At 39.7% G+C, this 20377-nt stretch overlaps 1 protein-coding gene across 8 annotated transcripts in view; it reads left to right on the top strand.

The window, feature by feature from the left end:
- The window catches only part of C1GALT1 (core 1 synthase, glycoprotein-N-acetylgalactosamine 3-beta-galactosyltransferase 1), an 84468-nt gene that overhangs the window by 41532 nt on the left and 22559 nt on the right, over window positions 1–20377 (top strand). For 2 of the 8 annotated variants that reach the window (XM_015134031.3, XM_077997024.1), the window contains exon 2: window positions 6515–6699. The exons of 5 other annotated variants lie outside the window; for them this stretch is intronic. The gene's annotated coding sequence lies outside the window, so the exon portion shown is untranslated. Of the gene's footprint in view, window positions 1–1755; window positions 1881–6514; window positions 6700–20377 lie in introns of all 8 variants that reach the window. One more of the 8 variants, XM_077997023.1, reaches the window with a different exon arrangement.

The following is a 20377-nucleotide window of genomic DNA, read 5'->3' as shown; positions in this document are numbered from 1 at the left end:
GGTCAGGTGTGAGTTGAAGAAGTTTTAAGTTCTTGAGAACACAGGCTAAGGGAGAAGAAGGAATGGAGGGTGGAAAGTTGCCTATAGTGGAGGAGGCAAGTCCCAAGAACAGAGAGGGTAGAGACACGGAGAGAAGGGGTTGGGGGTGCTTGCCTCCCAGGAAAGTAGAGAGAAAAGGGAGGGTAGAGACATGGAGAGAAGGGGTGGGGGGTGCTTGCCCCCCAGGAAAGTGGAGAAGGGGTGGGAGGTGCTTGCCCCCCAGGAAAGTGGAGAAGGGGTGGGAGGTGCTTGCCCCCCAGGAAAGTGGAGAAGGGGTGGGAGGTGCTTGCCCCCCAGGAAAGTGGAGAAGGGGTGGGGGGTGCTTGCCCCCCAGGAAAGTAGAGAGAAAAGAGAGGGTAGAGACTGGGAGAGAAGGGATGGGGTGTGCTTGCCCCCCAGGAAAGTGGAGAAGGGGTGGGAGGTGCTTGCCCCCCAGGAAAGTGGAGAAGGGGTGGGAAGTGCTTCCCCCCCAGGAAAGTGGAAAAGGGGTGGGAGGTGCTTGCCCCCAGGAAAGTAGAAGAGGGGTAGAGACATGGAGAGAAGGGGTGGGGGGTGCTTGCCCCCTAGAAAAGCGATTCTTGCTGTTAAGGGTGAAGGATCAAGGCAGGCGTCCCCGTGGTGATCAGACACCTCTGAGACATGGGTGAATAATCAAGCAGGCATCTGTGCAGTGATTAAACACCAAGGGAAGACTGTCTTCCAGAGTCCATGACTGGCGCTGGAGTTTTGGGTTCACAGATAAAACGCGTCTTCTCTGTTTCTATCAGAAAAGTCAAGGAACTGAAATTAAGAGAAGGGAGAGATTGAAGGATGACGCCAAGATTGAAGGGAGAAAGAGGTTGAGGGATAGTGAGAGAGGTTGGAGGAGTAAAGAGATGCCGCTTACCCAATTTAAAATTGGTGAGATGTTCCTTGGGCTGGTTGGTCTGAGGACCCGAGGTTGTAGGTGGATCTTTCTCACAGAGCAAAGAGCAGGAGGACAGGGGATTGATCTCGCAAGGGAGGTCCCACAATCCGAGTCACGACACCAAATTTCACTCGCGTCCGTGTGAAGAGACCACCAAATGGGGTTTGTGTGACCTATAAAACTTTTTATTTCACCTGGGTGCAGGTGGGCTAAGTCCGAAAAGAGTCAGTTAAGGGAGATAGGGGTGGGGCCATTTTATAGGCTTTGGGTAGGTAGTAGAAAATTACAGTCAAAGGCAGTTGTTCTCTGGTGGGCAGGGGCCGGGGACACAAGGTGCTTAGTTGGGGAGCTTTTGAGCCAGGAGAAGGAATTTCACAGGTAATGTCATCAGTTAAGGCAGGAACAGGCCATTTTCACTTCTTTTGTGATTCTTCAGTTACCTTAGGCCATCTGGATGTATACGTGCAGGTCACAGGGATATGATGGCTTAGCTTGGGCTCAGAGGCCTGGCAGAACCTATTGAAGATGCAAAAAATATTTGTGACTCGTGGAACAGTAACAAAAAGTTGTTCTGACTTTTTGTTTTCTGAACCTGAAATTGTGGAGCTGTTTTAAAAAATAGAATTTCAACTTGAGACTTGTGCAACTTGATTTTAACTTGATTGCAGAGCATCTGTATAGCTCATGTTGCATGTCCAGTTTATGGCTTTGTATTATTGAAGTGTATTTAAAGCTTCAAATAATGAGACCATACATAATTTAATGGTGGGTAAATCCTTTTTTTGTTTGTTTGTTTGTTTGGTTTTAAGGAGCGGAGAGTTTAACAGGCCAGAAAGAAGGGAGAAGGCAGAAGGAAGAAGCTCCCCCATACAGAGATGGAGGGAGGCTCCAAAGCCAAGATAAGGGAACCCCAAGTGTGGTAGACACCAGCCAGGTATATATGCAGAGACTGGAGGAGGTGGTGTTCGATTTGCATAGGGCTCAGGGGATTGGTTTGACTAGGCACATCATTCATGTAGCTCATGAAAAATCTGGCCCTCCCACCCTAGTCTTTTAGTATGCAAATGCAGGGCGCCATGATGTTCTACCCACATGGGGATATGTGGGGGTGGCCATGTTTCCAGGAACATGTGGGGCAAAGGCAAGAAGGCTGTGGGAATCGCAGTGTTTGCTGGCCTGGCTCTAAGAGCCTGGGCTTTACAAGAAACTTTTCCAGAGATGCTTAAAAAAATGAAAACTTTCTAAGGACCCCTTTTCCTCTCTGCCTAAAATATTTCTTAATAACTCCTACAACATTCCTCCCTGTGGAGAATACCACACTAACTGCTGTTAGAGGGTTTTGGGCAACAACTCCTTTGGCTACTTCCTGCTGAAAAGGGGCATCAAATGGGGAACAGCAACTTGGGCTCCTCCTGGGGTTGATGTAAGGATCCTCGGAAGAATGCCGTGTCCATGTGTGGTTCAGTTTGCAACACCATTTGGAGTTTGATTGCTTCTAGGTGAGAAGAAACAATTTGAGTTACAGTATTGAATATACAGGACCCAAATATCAATACAAGACGTATAAAAAGAGAGGGCTTAATAAAGGAGTTATCTAATTCCATAAAGAAGACTGGAATTTATTAAAGAGGGTAGCCACATGGGGTTGAATATGGTGTTTTCCCTGAGCCTGTCAATAATTTTGATTTGATCTTTAAGTACCTGCAGATTTTTCTCTACTTTACTAGAGGTGTTAATCATCCCTAAACCCAATAAAAAGTCCTAGCAGACTCAGTGATAGTAAAATTTTCATGCTTCCTTGTCAGTAACTATTATTCCTGCTATAAGGATAATAATTAAGCAAAATACAACAGAAATGGAAACTCTGCCCAATATTTCAGTTAGAAGGTGCTACTGTGTGTATTCCTATTGCAAACAGTAAAGTGAGTATACCAGTTCCCACAAGTGTGGTGTAGTAGATGATTTCCATCTAAAATTGTAGTTGCCAAGGTAATTTCCCTTTGGTGGTCTATGAAGCTTTAGTTTTATTTTCCTAAGCAAAGAAACCTCCGGGTTATGGGTACCCTACTTACTTTCATTACCTGGCAGAATTTGCAAGATAATTGCCCAGAACTAGTATATTGATTCAGATTTTTACATTACCCATCCCTTTTTCTTTCTTCTGAGCTGCAGAAGATTACCACTTGAGTCACAGGAATAAGCAGGATTAGTTTAAAACGTAGGCAAAAAGCTTAAACACCGTTAATGAGACTAGGATTTAATGACAAATGTATGCTAAGCTTTGGGGCACAATTTTTCTCTCCAGTTCTCATTTTTGGTAAAAACCAATTGTGAATGAACTTTAATCTTATACTTGGCCTGATTATTTGCATGAAGTGTTAGCAAGAATAGTTTTTCTACATAGGTCTTTTGGATTGGCTTTGATGAAACTCTGTTCCACAAGGAATCTTAGGTAAGACCTTTAAAACCGAGCCCAGCCGTGGGTTTGTTTCCTCAAATACCTGTAAGTTGGGTGATCCTCTCTTCTTGAGGTCCCCAGAAACTTGGAGCTTCCAGAGCTGTTAGAAAGTGACATTCTTCACTGACCACAGGTTAGGAACCCTGTGCAGGGACTGTGTAGACAAGGTACGATGCCAGTTCTCCCAGGGGCTTTTATTGGCTCTGCATGTCAAGCTTGATTCCTTAAAGGGAGACACACCCTTTCAGTCAAAGCCTTGGTAAAATAACCAGTTTTTCCGACTGTGTCCCGTTGACAAAGAAAAATGGATTCTTACTGCACTAATGCAAACAACTATATTGCTATAAGTTAAGAGTACTTACAGGTGGTCTCCAAATTAAAGAGGAACCAGGTGGGGAAAAATGAACATTGTTACTCATGTCTGTATAAAGACCACCTGAGCAGGCTTAGTGTGATCAGCAAGGCTGTTTACTCACTTGGGTGCAAGTGGGCTGAGTCTGAGATAGGAGTCAGTGAAGGATGGTGGGATTAGCTTTAGTTCTTATATTAGCATTGGTTCTTATATTAGCATTGGTTCTTTGGGATAGGTGTTGGAGTCAGGAGCAGTTTTTTTGTGGGCAAGGGATGGATGTTACAAAGTACATTCTCAAGGGCGGGGAGGATGTTACAAAGTACATTCACAAGGGCAGGAAGGAATGTTACAGAGTACATTCACAAGGGCCGGAGGGTGTATTGTCATAAGGGCAGGGAGGAATGTAACAAAGTACATTCACAAGGACAGGGAATATCACAAAGTACATTATCACAAAGGCGGGGGAATATCACGATGGCTTGACCATGGTGCAGCCAGCTCAGAGGACCTTACAAACTTGCTCCAAATTTTGTTATAGTAGTATACCTTACTCAATTATTAAAGGCCGTAAATAGTTTAAGTTTCCTTGACTCTGAAAAACAAAACAAGGATCAACAATATTCCTAGCAAAAGTTAAAAAGTTGCTTAAACTTTTTAAGTGCAATCCACTTAGTTAACTCTTGTTTTGCTTGATATTTGTGAACATGTCAGTTCTTTAGAAGTCCCATACCTTCTTTCTCAATTTCAGTGTTACAATCTTCAAAGCTATTAAAAACCGGCATTTGAGAACACCTGTTAATGTCCTTAATATAGCTTGATTATAAACCATCTTTTGAGAAGGAACAAAGCAAGACAACAATTGTCTGCAAATGACAAAATTTTCAGGATAGCTACAGTTAAAAACATGACTGATTAATTTATTTATTTCCATGGTTTACAGTAACTTTACCCTTAATTGTGATTGATAGCATATACTTGGGCATTAGAATTTTAGAAATCCCATACAAGTTTGGAACGTGTATTAGTATTATTTACCGAAATATAATGTAAAGAAGATTGGACATCATCTTGGCAATCTTATGTAACTAAACGTGTCAAATAATCCTGTCTACCTTTTCTTTGAATGTTTCAGGGGCCCTCTGAGCCATCCAGAAAGCCAGGCATCAGTAAGGACAATTTCCAGATTGGCATAAATTATTTTGCCAAAATGATGACTTAAAAGGCAAAAACCTTTCATTAGTCTTTACTATGAGATGAAAATTTTGTTTAAAGCCAAATTTTACAATTGCATTAGTTTATTGATGTTAACCCCAATTAGGTTAAATGAAACCTTATAGATTATTTCATCTAATTTTAACCAATTTGACCATGAAGTAAAAATCTTACAAACCTTTCACAACCTTTTTACTAAAGGGTGGATTGTGCCTTAAGACCTTCTTGCTATGCTTTTATTTCAGTGCTTAATTTATGAAAAGAACATATAAATATAATGGGAGAAGACACTGTAGTGCTTCTACCATGCATTTCATTGCAAGGCAACCCAAAGCCAATTGGCTTATTTTGTAATCAGTCCATCCCTGAGGGGAGTCTCATCTCCCAGTGCGGGGTGAGGATGTTTCCTTATCTTCCAGGTGGCCAAGAGCATACTTTTCTAATTTATAACTACTATTAGCCATCCCTTACAGTGTGTTTTCTACCTAGTTATTACACACCAAAGCTTTTCATAATGTGAAGTAATTTGATACCCCCCCCATACTTAAAACACAATAGATAACACAGTGCAAAACAGAATAGAGCCTTTGATTTTGAGAGGGATCCATCTCCTTTTAATTCCTGGGATTTCATGAGGAAAGAAACGGGTTTTTTTTTTTCCCAAAACGGGGTCTGTGGCATCTCGTTTTTCCCAAGAAGTTCCATGCTACCAAAAGTTATCTTAGGACCTCTCATGCATGCATTAAGAGTGGTAAGACAAAAAATGGAGAAAAATAATTCAGTCGACTGAGAAGAGGAGAGCCTTTTTCCAGAACTTTAGGACTTCTCATGCATGCATTAAGAGTGGTAAGACAAAAAATGGAGAAAAATAATTCAGTCGACTGAGAAGAGGAGAGCCTTTTTCCAGAAAAGCAGGATCCAAGAAGAGAAAAACATAAAAGCCTTTTAAATATACCTATAACTTGAATATCCACTTTTAATTAAACTGAGCACTCTTTAAGGAAATCCTTTTAAATCCCCTGTTACTTGACTTTAGCCATGCCAAGCATTTAAGATTTTCGGCTTTAGAACTTTTGAAAGTAAACTCACGGTGAAACCAGCAAGCCTTAATCAGGTTTTGACTCAACTGAGTGTGTACAAAGTATTTTCAAAATTGTGATTGAGACAGTGAAAGAGATCCAACCCAAACAACTCCGTTTTGTTTCCAGCCCCCAAGCTGTCCTTGCCCATCCCTCAGGGTAGGCCAAACAAACTTTGGGAGGAGCTGAGTTTACATTCTACAGTCAAAAACAAAGATGATAATAGCTGATAATAGCCGCCTCCCATGATATACTTCCCTCTTGCCTGGGGACCAGACCGGAAACTAACCACAATATTAGAAACCATGGCCCAGGAGCCATGCAGCTGGAAGCTACAAGATTTTGACCTTCCCTAAACTGCTCTCAAGGTCAGGCTTAAGATATTTTGTAAACCCTGCCCTTGATGGATCAGCTGGTACCATCCTGATTGACTAACTGGATTATCTGATTTTGTGGCCCTCACCCAGGAACTGACTTAGCACAAGAAGACAGCCACCATTGTGAAATGGTGAAGACTAAAACAAAGTGTTGCCACGCGGTTGCAGATCATGTTCCCAAGGACATGAAATGAGATGGAGGCTGTAACCAAGCTTGCTACGGGCTGGCTTGAACAGCAGGCTTATGGAGTCCTGGGCCTGCATCCTAACCTAAGGTACCCTTTCTTTGACAGAACCATACAGAAAGACATGCAAAGCACACCACGTTGTTTATAGCATAAGACCAACCTCACAAATCCTTCTTCATTAATTATAAATTTACAGAGAATATAAACAATGATCCTTATTATCCCTTTTGCCAGTTTGCACAGGGAGAGAAAAGCCAAAAGCCCAGTTGGTAAGACATTTTTACGCTTTTGCTGGCATATCAGGCTTCTGGGTTCCCTTCCCCCGAGCTTAACTTTAAGCCAAGCGTTTTAAGGTTTGGAAAATTAACCTTTTTCAGGTTGGAAGAACATTATGAAAGAGACAGAAGCCATGTTAAACCATGAAAAAAGGAAAAACTAGAAAGGAATTCCAGTTAGGGTTTTCAAGAAGTATTGCCTCTCTTCCTATTGAGAATGGTGTTTCCTCTATTTCTTTGCCTTCCCTATTTTTTCTTTTCCCTTTTGGCGTACTATGGGAGATACATTGCTTATCTCCAAAATTCTCTTCTGCTTGCAGAGCTGCCTGTTTTAGCCGCAGTGAGGGCTTGACTTAGCAGCAACATAACTGATTTGTTTTATGCGACCACTGGAGCAGGCACCAGAGATGAGGCAAGTAGGTAAGGTAAAAAAAAAAGCTTTATCAGCTAGCCAGTGTGAAGGAGGAAAGGGCAAGGTTCACTGGTCTCCCGCAGTGGAGGCTGAGAAAGTCGCTCTGGCGGTGGAGGCTGAGAAAGTCGCTCCGGCGGTGGAGGCTGAGGAAGTCGCTCCTGCGTTCTCGGGTGAGGTTCCTAGGTCCACATATGAGGAGGGGCCGAGGAAGTTCGCGCCGGACGTCTGCTGGGAGCGGCTTTTTATGTCTAGGGCCTGGGAGTGGGAGGGCAGTAGGCGGGACACCGGCGTGTCGGGGGCATTCCCTAGGCACGGCCAGGTAGGTTTCGGTTTCCTCCTTCGGACGTCACGTTGCGCCTACGCAGTTGGTCTGCATTTTTCCGGGGCGCGGGCTACATTTTCCTATGCGTAAGTTGGTGATAAAGAACCTGGAAATGCGCCATCTTAGTCGTCTTTGTCCTCTCCCCCATGTCCAGACAATAACATCCTCCCGTGTGAGGTTAAATACCTGAGTTAAATTTTGGAAAGCTTCTGTATACCTAGTAGGGTTGTTAGAAAATCAGTCTAAATCTCCTTTTATTTGTGTAAAGTCCTGCAATGAGCAGGGAACTTGAAGGTGCCCCAAATAAGGGGGACCCTCAGATGATTTCCCTGAAAGTTACTTTTTTTTAATTTTGGGTAACTGTTTTCCCTGGGCTTGCCCAATATGGTTGCTAAAAGATCTGAGTTGATCTTAAAACACTTGCAGAGGTTTAGTAGAAATGCCATGCTGTTGTGCAAAAGAAAATGAGTTGCTTTCTTTCAAGTTCTGAGGTTAAGGAAGTTCCAGTGTTTCAGAGTGCACTCCAGAGGGGTGCAAGCTGAAGATAATTTATTACCCAGTTAGAAAAAGAAGCAAGAATAAAAACGTTTTCTTAGTTTCCTTCCTTTCTGTATGACCCAGAGTGGAGGAGAAGACAGGGAGTATCCTCTGAATATCTTACCTCCCCGGTTTCTGGATTCCGGCACTTTCTTAAATGTGCTCCCCTATGGTTGTAGGTGTGGTCCTCCAGGCCGTGGATCCGGATGAACTAAGTGATGGGGCTAACCACGTGTACCCAAGCAGCCTTAGCTTATCCGCCTTGTGTGATTTCCCTTTGACTTCCTCGAACCAGTGTGATTTGCCTGGATCCCCCCCCACAAAAAAAAACGATCTGGAGAGACTGTAGCCTTTGGGCAAGGCTCCTTTAATGGGGGCAGTGTGCTATAGATTGCCTGCTATTACGGCCTGTGCTAAAGCATTTACACTTAAAAGAAAACAGTTCTGGTTAACTTCGGAACTTAAACTTCCCTTACTAATTAAGTACTATGTTAACTGGGACAGAATAGATGCCTTAAAAAAAAGTAGGAATTGGAATGGCCATTTTCCCACTAATAGGACAATATCAGGACTAAAATCTGGCTGTGGAAGACATTTTACTCCTAACTTAAAAGCAGAAACTTCTGTTCTCAAAAGAGTCCTAGAGCTTGATTTCTACCAGAGAAACCGGAGAGAGAGTTACTGAGTTACTACTGCCTGCTGTGATTCTCCATCTTTTCTAACAGACATTTCTTCCCTAAACTGTAAGGATTCCTGCACAGTAGACACACACACAGAGGGTAAGAGACTGCGGATAAAAAGAGAAAGTTTGGCGACAGGGTAGATGGAAGAAAGCATTGAGATTATAGGACAGATTTAAAGTTGAAATCCGCTGCGTACTCACCAATCTGATGAATGAATTTCTTTTAGGGGCCAATGCACCAAAATGATAACAGCTCTGATGAGTGAAGGAACACCAGGGTTCTTGGTACTCATACTGTTTTAGATAAAATGACATGGACACACATGGAGTGGTTTTAAGGAGTGGAGAGTTTAATAGGCCAGAAAGAAGGTAGAAGGAAGAAGCTCCCCCATACAGACCCGGGAAGCTGGGGTAGCGGGGGTGGGGGGTGCTCCAAAGCTGAGAGAGGGAATTCCCCTACCCACCACCTTTTTTTTTTTTTTTTTTTTTTTTTTTTTTGAGAGGGAGTCTCCCTCTGTCGCCCAGGCTGGAGTGCAGTGGCGCGATCTCGGCTCACTGCAAGCTCCGCCTCCCGGGTTCACGCCATTCTCCTGCCTCAGCCTCCCGAGTAGCTGGGACTACAGGCGCCCACAACCGCGCCCGGCTAATTTTTTGTATTTTTAGTAGAGACGGGGTTTCACCGTGGTCTCGATCTCCTGACCTTGTGATCCGCCCGCCTCGGCCTCCCAAAGTGCTGGGATTACAGGCGTGAGCCACCGCGCCCGGCCCCCACCACCATTTTTTTAAAGAGACATGGTCTTGCTACATCACCCAGGCTGCAGTGTAGTGGTCATTCACAAGGGATCCTCCTGCCTCAACCTCCTAAGTAGCTGAGACTACAGGCACATGCCACCTGCACCTGGCAGTGGTTAAAGTCTTAATGATTATGTGGGCACATGCTTTATTCACTGATAATTATTTCATTTTTATTCCTTTTTGTTTTAATAAGATAGAAACTTCTTTAAAAGCTTTGAGAAAACTATTGAAAACTTTAGAGGTGTAGGCATGAAATACAACAGAAGCAGTTCTTTTGTTTTTGTGTATTTATTTAAAGAAGCAGAGTCTTACTCTGTTGCCCAGGCTGGAGTGCAGTGGTACAATCATAGTTCATTGCAGTCTTGTCCTGAGCTCAAAAGAGCCTCCTAAAATTCTGGGATTTCAGGCATGAGCCACTATGCCTGGCCCAGAAACAGTTCTTTACTAAATCAGGCAGCATAGATACCAATTTAGAAAAATCATTTCGACTGTAGCTCTCCCCTCCCTGCTCCAAAAAACTAGATGGCTTTTGCAAGCTGAGCAGTATGCTAGGTACTGGCGAGAGAAAGATACATGAACCCATAGCTGCCATTTTGGGGGAGCTTTACTGATGAGTATACGTAAAGGTGTAAATGAAGGAATCATGAAAAAGTTGATGGGATAGTATTATAGTTTGACCATGGAGTTAGGGAATGGGAGCAGTGGAAAATGCTGAAACTAAGATAACCTTTAAAAGTTAGTTACAGGTCTATGGAGTAGACAAAATCAGTCCAGGCACTCCAGTCATAAAGATTAAAATGGTCAAAGTCATCTATATAAAAGGCCATGGAAGGCTTGGAGAAAGGCTCAGTATAGGCTTAGGGATAGGGAATGTCAGAAATAAAATGGCAGAAAGGTGAACTAGAGCTAGACCCTGTGTGCCAAGTTAAGCAGTTGGATTTAATTTTATGGAATTGGAAAGTACTATATTTTTAAAACAAGACTGTTAGGTGAAGTCTATGGGGTTGTTGGCAGAGAGTAGTAAAAGTTATTGGCCCAGTGAAAAATGATCAAATAATGGAAGGAGAAAAGTGTCATCAGAGTGGTTAAAATAGAACAACGGAGAGCTACTAGATTTGGGGGTGGGGAATGAATAAGGTGAGCTGCTTTGCCCCCTTATTACAAGCTAGTTATTGTGTATTGCACTAGTGCCTCATAAAAAGAATCATAGCAACCCTGAGAGGTAAGATAGTCTATTTTGCTTTGTTTTGCCTTCTGAGAGTTTACACTGAAACAGTAGATGTGCTAGTGACTGTGTCTTTGGCTCCTAGTACAATATTTAACACTTGGAAAGGTACTCATTTGGTAGCACCTTCCAAAGATTACATAAAACCTTGTAATTGGGTTTAAAATCAAATTGATGTAAATCTCAAACCATGTTTCTATTTTTTTTTTTTTTTTTTGAGACAGAGTCTTGCCCTGTTGCCAGGGCTGGAGTGCAGTGGTGTGATCTTGGCTCACTGCAAGCTCCACCTCCTGGGTTCATGCCATTCTCCTGCCTCAGCCTCCCGAGTAGCTGGGACTACAGGTGCCCGCCACCACACCCAGCTAATTTTTTGTATTTTTTTTTTTTTTTTTTTTAGCAGAGATTGGGTTTCACTGTGTTAGCCAGGATGGTCTCCATCTCCTGACCCTCGTGATCCGCCACTAGCCTCAGCCTCCCAAAGAGCTGGGATTACAGGCGTGAGCCACCGTGCCTGGCCCCGTGTTTCTGTTTTTAAAGAATGTTCCCACCAATTTTAGGTTCAAAGATCAAACTGTAAGAATGACTCTGTGTTACTCTTCTATGAGTACACAAATATTTTGTGCATCCTCAATGTTTTCTATGATACCCAAAGTTAGTGTTATACTACTTGATGATATCAAAATGAAGTGAGGGAGGAAGGAAAAGAATGCCATACAGGTTTCCTTTTGTGGATACTCCTTAGTAGGTAACACTCAGACTGGGATTTCCAAATCTGGTTATACTTAAAGTGAATTGAACCTGAACCAAGTGGAAAGAGCACTGAAAGCTTTGCTTCCCTGCTTTAAACATTGTCTTTCATTGTACAGAAAATGAAGATTGAATATAGCCTGTTCCCGTTTGAGTTCTAGTCACCCAGAAATCAGAGAACTCTCAAGCCTCCATCCTCTTTATTTCATAGTCAAGCAGGCTACCAGCCACCATGCAATATTTTTGGAGGAAGAAAATTTTGGTCAAAATAATGCATCAATTCTCAAAGTATGGTCTGGGGAAACTGAGATCTCAGACCTTTTCAGGAGGTCCATAAAATCAAAACTAGACTGATACCAAGATGTTATTTGCATTTCTCTTTCATTCTGTCACAAGTGTACAGTCACGTTTTTAAGAAGCTACATGGTATATGACATTGCAACAAATTAAATGCAGAAGGAGATATGGAATTCAAGATCCAGCTGTTTTCTATTAAGCCAGTTACTAAGATTTGTAGACATTTAAAGCAGTGCCACTTTTCTCATTTTAAACGGAAATAGTTATTTTTCATAAAATACATTATTTGTGTTAACAGGTAGAGGGTTTAACTTTACTATTTTGAATAGTTTACACATAAGCTTTTAGGGGAATGAAAATATTCTGTGATACTGTAATGACAGATATGTGTCACTGTACATTTGTCCAAACCCATAGAATGTACACCACCACCAAAAGTGAACCCTAATCTAAACTGTAGACTTTGGGTGATGGGTCAGTGTAGCTTTATCAGTTGTAACAAATGTACCCTCTGGTGAGGAATGTTGATACAGGAAGCTAGGCATATGTTGGGGCAGAGAGTATTGGGAAATCTCTGTTCTCCTTCCTCTCAGTTTTGTTGTGAATCTAAAACTACTCTGAAAAAAATAAAGCCTTAAAAGTTTTTCAGTTTCAATTTCTAATAAAAATCTGAGTCAATAGATAAAACCTACATAAATAAAAACTATTTGGAGGTCCTCACTAAGAGTTTAAAGGGATCCTAAGATTAATTTTTGAGTGCTGCTCAGGAAATACATACTCATTAAACTCAATTTAGAAAAATAATCTTAATTGGCGCTTATCCAATTGAAATATTAGAAGCATTTTAAATATTTTGGTTAATTTTCTTCTAGTCTTTTTTTAGTATCACTTTTTTAAGTACATAATTGGAATAATATTGTCTATAAAATTTTGTATAAAATTGTATATAAAATTATTGTATATAAAATATTTGTGTTCACTTACGTTTTCATAAAATGTAATCTTCAAAAATTTAGCAGTTGTATAATCTACTTAGTGGGTATATCTTAATTTACATAATTTTACCTTGTATTGATTCTGATTGGGGTATTAAATCTTTTTCATTTAGCACATACTTGGAAGCTTATTATGTACAGGCACTCACTGCTCATGAATGCTTTTTATTTTTTATTAAGATTTTCTTAGATTAAGAGTTGAGTGGCTGAGTAAGAAGACGGGAGTGTGCTAAAGAGAATCTTGTCTTTTGAGTTTTTTTATAGAAGCAGGCCATATAGCAAGCAATTAAAATTAATAGGAATTTACACAACTCTGTTAGCCAGCATAGGGTTGTGGAAAGTTATGGTAAATTAAAGCACTTCGAAGAATATCCTTTGCAATGAATAATTACTCAGTGTTACCTGTTTTTTTTTGCTGTATTATATTTTAGATTTGACTGTTCTTTTTAATTGGTAATTTAAATATACAGGTGACCAATTCTGAAACTTCTCCCAGTCTCCAGACCTGTATCTCCAGCAGCTTGCTCAACATTTCTACATCAGTGTCCTACTGGTGCTTTAAAATATAGTATATGCTGAGCATTGACCTAAACAAAATCTGTCATGTCTTTAAAGTATCTTTATTCTCTTTTTTTTTTTTTTTTTTTTTTTGAGACGGAGTCTCGCTCTGTCATCAGGCTGGAGTGCAGTGGTGAGATCTCGGCTCACTGCAACCTCCACCTCCTGGGTTCAAACGATTCTTCTGCCTCACCCTCCCCAGTAGCTGGGACTACAGGCATGCGCCACCACACCCAGCTAATTTTTGTATTTTTAGTAGAGACAGGGTTTCACAATGTTGGCCAGGATGGTCTTGATCTCTTGACCTTGTGATCCGCCTGCATTGGCCTCCCAAAGTGCTAGGATTACAGGCATGAGCCACCGCGCCTGGCCCAAAAGTATCTTTATTCTTCCCTCACACTTATTGGATAGTTTGGGTATAAAATTATAGGTTGAAAATTATTTTTCCTCACAATTTCAAAGGAGTTTCTCTACTGCTTTTTAGCTTTCAATGTTGTGCAAAAGTCCAGAACCACTTATTTTCTGGTCTCTTGTATGTGACCTTTTGTTCCTCTGTCAAAGTTTGCAGGATGGCTTCTTTGACCCACCCGTTCTGAGATTTCATGATATGTCTTTATGGGTCTGTTTTTATTTACTGTGCTGGGTATCATTGGATCCTTTCAGTGTGAAAATGTAAATGTCTTTGAAATAGTGAGTTAATAATTTCCTCTTCTCTTTTATCTGGACCTCTAAAGTGATCTTTCGTTTTCACAATTTTTTTTATTTTCCATCACCTTGTCTTTCTTGTCTTTTAACGTTGCTTACTTTCAGGTAGATTTCTTTATCTGATTTACAGCTGTTCTATTTGAGGTTTTCAATTTTCTTATATTTTAATTTTTAGGAGTCTTTTGTCTTCTGATATTTAAAAACTGATATCGTGTTCTTCATGAATGCAATGGCGTGGCATCTTTTCTCTCAAGATATTAATGGTGGTATTTTGTTTAAGTTTTCATCTCATTGCATAATCTTTGTCTACCAAGTTGATTTAAATGTGACTGTGTTTGTCTTTTTCTTTCTTATCAGAGCCGTTCCTTAAAATGTCTGGTGATTCTTAACCGGTGTTGATAATTTAGACTAGCTAATAAAAAACTAATTGAAATATCTGTAAAAGTTGTTGGGACTAATTACCAGTGGTTTTTAACTGTAGGATGATCCAACTGGAGTGATATGTTGCTCAACCTCTTAGGAGTTCCATAATGCAAATCCAAACAAAGTGGTTTTTAACTTTCCGTATCCTAAAATTACTGTAGCAGATGATGCCAGTGCTCTCTCTATAGGCCTGTGTTTCCTTCCTGCTCTCAGACTCCTAGTGTGTGTTGAGTCTCAACATCTAGCTCCTAAGGCTTGTTGCAAGGCCGGTCTCACCATGCCAGAGCCTGTTTTGCCAATGTACCTGCTGTGGAAGTGTCTGGAAATGTTGCTTCCTGAGGACAGCCCTTAACCAATGACTAATGATATGAATAAACTCTGAGGTGTGACCTACATTAACACCAGAGCTACCCTGAGGGACTGAGCTAAAATTACCCTCTATGGGACCTTCCTTGGTGTCTTACCCTTGCTTAGCTTCCTTCCCTTTCCTGTCGTATTTCCCTACAAGTTTTTCCACAGAATACTTTCTAATAAATCACTTTGACACAAGTGCATCATCCTAGAGCTTACTGCCAAAAGACCCAACTTACGGTAACTACTACTAATTGCACAGCATTCTCTTTAATAATGTAATAGTTTGGAGTGAAATCAGACTGAAGTTTTCTATGCTGTTCTTTGGGTTCTGTTAGATAATGTCATCAAACTTTTATATTAAAGAAGAATTGGTTAATTTCTGCTCCTTAATTTTCTGGAATGATTTATGTAGTCCAAAAATTGTTTTTTTGAAAGATTGAGAGACTTCAGGAAAGTCTGGACCTTTTTGAAGTCTGGCTCTTTGACAACATATTTTATTTTTTCTGTGGTTGTCTGTTAGGTTGTGTATCTTGAGCCAGGTTTGATAATTAGCTTTCTTTTAAATAGAAATGTGTGTTTCATTGAGGTTTTTATGTTTAATAGCTATTATACAAAGTGTTATTTTTTCATTTTATCTGTGAACATGAATACTATTTGGATTCTGATTTGAACAAACCAACTGCGAAAAGTTGTGTGTGCTAATTGAGACAGTTTGATTACAGAAGGGAAATTTGATTACAGACTCTGGGTTAGATGATTCCAAATAATTATTGTTAATTTGTTAGGCATTTAGTAATGACATTGTAGCTTTTAAGAAAATGTTGATATTTTCAGAGAGGTTTACAAAAGTATGTAGAAATGAGATGACTTTATGTCTAAGATTTGCATTAAAATACTATAATCATTTGAAGAAAGAATAAAGTAAATATGCCAAAATTTTTATTATAATTGAATCTGTATGACAGGTATGTGAGTTTTTTTTTTGTTTTGTTTTATGCATTTGTGAAGATTTTTGTAGTTAAGCATTTTTTTTAAAAAAATGACAACTGAGTTACTTACATGATGAAATTAGAACACATACTTCTCACAAGCACATTCTCTCCTATCCCCCACTTCATTTCAGTTGGCAACATAATGCCATTTTTGCCTAACTATAACATAAATTAGTATCATTTTATATTATGAAGTTTTTCTTTCTGGGATAATAACATTTCTGCTCTGTTGCATAATTATCACACACAGGTTTTTCTTTTTTTGAAGATGGAGTCTTGCTCTGTTACCCAGGCTGGAGTACAGTGGTGCGATCTTGGCTTACTGCAACCTCTGCCTCCCAGGTTCAAGCAATTCTCCTGCCTCAGCCTCCCCAGTAGCTGGGATCACAGGCGCCTGCCATCACGCCCAGCTAATTTTTAAAAATATTTTTAGTAGAAATGGGTTTTGTCCATGTTGGCCAGTCTAGTTTGGAACTCCTGACCTCAAGTGATTCCACCACTTCAGCCTCCCAAAGTGCTAGGATCATAGGTGTGAACCACAGTGCCTGGCCACACACAGACTTAGTTTTATATCGGAAGAGATTTCATGTCTTTTGCCAAGCCTTTCATTGTATGATTTCTCCATTTGTGAGTTTTATGGGTTTTGTTTTTTGTTTGTTTTTTGTTTGTTTGTTTGTTTTTGTTTTTGAGACCAGGTGTCACTTTGTCACCCAGGTTGGAGTGCAGTGGCTTGATCTCACAGCAACCTCCACCTCCCAGACTCCAGCAGTCCTCCCACCTTAGCCTACCAAGTAGCTGGGACCACAGGCGGGCACTGCCACACCTGGCTAATTTTTTGTATTTTTGGTAGAAACAGGGTTTCGCCATGTTGCCCGGGCTGGTGTTTCATTTCGTTTTCTTTCTTCAATTTAGATTCCTTGCTGAGTTATATCTTTAGGTAGTATATCAAGGGTATATGGGTCCTGAGTCGCACATATTTGAAAATGTCTTCCTATTATTTTGATTCTTGAATGACAACTTGCTAATTATCTGAGACTGTGAGCATATGTTTTTCCCTTCAGAAACTTCAGTTTTTACAGCATTCCTTTTGCCATGTAATGATAGAGGAGAAAGCTGCCTGTTTTTCCTTTGTAGTTCTGCCTAATACTTTTCCTTTGCCTTGCTTACTTTTTTTCCTGGATACTTAAAGAGTTTAAGAATAAAGGTCAGGATGTTTTTAAATACTGTTCTGTGTATATATTGCATTTTTCTGGTTCATATAAGAGGCCTTTAAATATTCAGATATATGACCTTCATTTCAGTGCATTTTTTAATTATGTCTTTGACTTTTTTCCTATTCTATTCTTTTTTGCAATATAAGTTATCTCTCTGTTGACTCTCCATTGCCTGTCTTTCATATCTGTCAACTTCTCTATAATTTCTTTAATCTCTTGAATTCCTAAATGTGTACAAAATAGTTCTGTATAGTTTATGACTTCCTTATTTTATATGGAATAAATATTCAGAACTGTGTCTTTCACCTCTATTTTGTATCCTGTGTTCCTTTTTTTTTTTTTTCCCACTGCAAGATTTTTATGTAGGGTGGATACATTTCTATTTATTTTTTAAATAGAATCAGTTCTAGCTAATCTTAAGAAATGTGTGGATGGAAATCTTTTTTACTTCTTTCCACATACAGACAATTGTTTTATACATCATTTGGATCATTCCCTTTAAATTTTAGATGGAGTTCTATGCTGCTGGTGGTTGATAGTCTCTGTCTAGACATTTAACTGCCTAAGAGAGGTAAATAGGAGATCTGGGACCTGGGACAAGTGCAAGCAGAGATTTGTCTTGATCTTTTCTGTGATTTTTTTAAAAAGACTCCAGGAGATTGGGGGTGTGTGGGGGTGGGAAACTACCAGACTGGGGGAATATCATTCAGATTTGTTTGGTATATTCCCCATTTTTTCAAGATGAATAGTGTCTAAGTTAACAAATTTCGTTTGTTTAATGGTTTAGAACATATTTTTCTCTGCATAGTTACCTTTGATCCATAGTAGCTTGACACTGTTTTATAGTCCAATTAGCAATGTACAGTAATTCGGTTTCTCTACATCCCGACCAACATTTGGTGGTGTCACTGTTTTTTAAATTTTAGCCATCTTTATAGGTATGTAGAAGAATCTTGTAGTTTTAGTTTGCATTTTCCTAATACTGAATGATGTTGAATGTTTTCATGCTCTTGTCATCTACAAATCTTTGGTGAAATGTCTTTTGCCCATTTTTTATTGCATTGTTTTTTCTTGTTTGTTCCTGGTTTTTTTGCTTTTGAGAGTTTTGTTTTTTGTTTTTTTGAGACAGTCTCACTCTCTCGCCCAGGCTGGAGTGCAGTGGTGCGATCTCCGCTCACTGCAACCCCTGCCTTCCAGGTTCAAGTGATTCTCCTGCTTTAGCCTCCTAAGTAGCTGGAATTACAGGCGAGCACCACCACACCCGGCTAATTTTTTTTTGTATTTTTAAGTAGACATGGGATTTTACCACGTTGGTCAGGCTGGTCTTGAACTCCTGACCTCGTGATCCACCCTAGTCAGGCTCCCAAAGTGCTGCGATTACAGGCGTGGGCCACTGTGTGCCTGGGCAAGAGTTCTTTATATACTTCAGAAGTGAATTCTTTTTCAGATATGTGTTGCTATGGTTTGAATAGTCCCTCCAAAACTCATGTTGAAATTTAATTGTCTTTGTAACAGTATTAAGAGGTAGGACCTTTAATAGGTGATTAGGTCATTAAGGCTCTGCCCTCATGAATGGATTAATACCATTATCACAGGAGTAGGCTTTTGATAGGAAGGATGTTTGGCCCTGTTTTTCTCTCCGTCTTGTGAACACTTCCTTGCCATGTAATGCCTTCCACCATGGGATGACCCTCACCAAGTGCCAGTGCCATGCTCTTGGACTTCCCAGCCTCCAAAACTGTGAGCCAAATAAACTTCTGTTCTCCATAAATTACCATGTTTGTGGTATTTTATTACAGCAGCTGAAAATGATCTAAGACATGTACTTTGCAAATATTTTCTTCCAGTCTGTAGTTTGTCCCTTCTGTTAGTAGGGTCTTTCACAGAGCAAGATATTTAATTTTGGTAAAGTTTAATATCACTTTTTCCCATGTATAAATTGTGCTTTTGGTTCTAAGAGCTCTTTTCCTAGCTCTAAATACCAAAAGTTTTGTTTTTCTTAAAAGTTTCATACTTAACATGTTTTAACATTTAAGTTTATGATCATTTTGAGTTAATTTTTGTCTCAGGTGTGAGACTTTGGTCTAGGTTTATTTTTTGCCTAGGAATGTCCACCATCGTTTGTTGAAAAGGCTGTCTTTGCCCCATCACTTGCTTGTGCACCTTTGTCAAAAATCAGTTGAGCATATGTATATGGGTCTATTTCTGGGTTTTCTGGTCTGCTCCATTGATCCATGTGTCTATCCACTAGAACTATTAAGGTCTTGATTTCTATAGCCATATGATATCTTGAACTCAGTTGACTTATTCCTCCCCTTTTTCTCATTTTTCAAAATTGTAGCTATTCTAGTTCTTTTGCCTTAACTTACAAATTTTAGAATAATCTTGTCTGTCTCTACAAAAAAATCCTGCTAGAACTTCAGTAGAAATTGCATTAAGCATGCATGTCAATTTGGGGAGAACTGACCTCCTTACTAAGTTGAATTTTTAGTTCCATGAACGCAGTATGAATCCTCATTTATTCAGATCTTATTTGATTTTCTTCATCAGCATTATTTAGCTTTTATCATACAAGTTGTATACGTGTTTTTTTAGCTTTACACGTAATTTATGGTTTTTTTTGAGCAATTGTAAATGGCATCGTATTACATTAGTGTCCTTGTGTTCATTATTAGTATATAGAAATACAATTTATTTTGGCATGTGTATTTTATATCCTGTGACCTTGCTAAATTTACTCTTTCTAGCATTTCTCTTTTCACAAAATCCTTGAGATTTCCTTCACAGACAGTCATGTTATCTACAAATCTGCAAATAGTGATGATTTCATTTTTTCCATTACAATCTATATGCCTTTTCGTTCTCTTTTTTTCCTTTATTATACTGGCTAGAATTTCCAGTACTGTATTGAATAAGAGTGATGAGAGTGGACATCCTTTCCTTGTTCATAATCTTAACGTGAAAACAATTCAGTCTTTTACCATTAGGTGTATCATTAGCTGTTAGTTTTTGATAGATGTTCTTTATCAAGTTAAGGAAATTCCTTGTTTGTTTTTCTGAGAATTATTTGTCATGAGTATTGGATTTTGTCAAGTATTTTTTCTGCATCTTTTCATTTGTGTGATTTTCCTTTTTAGTTGGTTAATAGGATGAATCGTGTTGATTTTAAAATATTGAACCATTCTTACATACTCAGAATAAACTCTACTTGTTCATAATAATTCTTATATAA

This window comes from Macaca mulatta, chromosome 3 (genome assembly GCF_049350105.2).
Source record: "Macaca mulatta isolate MMU2019108-1 chromosome 3, T2T-MMU8v2.0, whole genome shotgun sequence".
Lineage (NCBI taxonomy): Eukaryota > Metazoa > Chordata > Mammalia > Primates > Cercopithecidae > Macaca > Macaca mulatta.
The sequence above is the reverse complement of the archived record's forward strand: the minus strand, read 5'-3'. Positions and strand labels throughout refer to the sequence as shown.